Genomic DNA, 992 nt, shown 5'->3' on the forward strand with positions numbered 1-992 from the left:
TGTTAAGGTTGTTCAATTTTTACTGAATTCCTCGTTATACTAAAATGTATTTGCCTCAAGCACTTTATTAATCAATTCACGTTAGGTAACATTCCGGGTTGCTAGAGAATTCGGGGTGTTACACCATCTACCTCTCGAGATCGAACATCATGCTTACTGGGCAATGAAGAAGTTGAACTTGGATTTGAAGGTTGCAGGTGAAAAACGGCTGTTACAACTGAATGAATTTGATGAACTCAGAATGGAAGCCTATGAGAACTCAAAGATCTACAAAGAGCGCACCAAGAAATGACATGACATGCATATCCAGAGGCGTGACTTTCAAGTGGGGCAAAAAGGGTTACTGTATAACTCCAGACTTAAGCTGTTTCCAGGAAAATTGAGATCGAGATGGTCTGGTCCATACACCATTACACAAGTATTTCCACATGGGGCAATTGAGATCACTCACGACAGCAAGGGGACATTCAAAGTCAATGGACAGCAGTTGAAGCATTACTGTGGCGGTGATTTCTCAAAGGACAAGTCTACCGTCCAACTTGGATCACCAGAATGACGTATTACGGTAAAGTCGAGCTATCGACTATAACATAGCGCTGAGTGGGAGGCAACCCACTGTATCATTTATTCTATTTTATTGCATTGCATTAGTTTAGGAATTTGTTTGATTTTAGTTTGTAGGTCATCGATCATATTTTGCATGATAGCCTAAGCCCTACACGTTTAATGTTGCATGAATGGGTGCTAAATGAAGTGTTGGGTGTTCGAGTGTGTGTCACGCATTCCGATGTGCGAAGATGTTCGTTTTGGTTAAGCTTTCAGAATGCGGGACAACATTTATAAAAAAAAAATCGGTTTTAGTACCAAGTTTCGATAAGCATATTCCTCTTTTGGAGTCAAATTTTTTAATGAAAAACCGATTTTGGGGGAGTTTAAATTTTAAGTTAAAAAAAAAAATTGACAAAAATGGCACTCTTTTTATTATTATTATT

The 992-nt window shown here is 38.4% G+C and overlaps 1 protein-coding gene across 1 annotated transcript in view; it reads right to left on the reverse strand.

The window, feature by feature from the left end:
- LOC111370631 (protein NDH-DEPENDENT CYCLIC ELECTRON FLOW 5-like) overlaps positions 1-992 on the reverse strand; it is a 16,364-nt gene that overhangs the window by 12,839 nt on the left and 2,533 nt on the right. The gene's annotated exons all lie outside the window — the stretch shown is intronic.

This window comes from Olea europaea, chromosome 2, assembly GCF_002742605.1.
Source record: "Olea europaea var. sylvestris chromosome 2, O_europaea_v1, whole genome shotgun sequence".
NCBI classification, from domain to species: Eukaryota; Viridiplantae; Streptophyta; class Magnoliopsida; order Lamiales; family Oleaceae; genus Olea; species Olea europaea.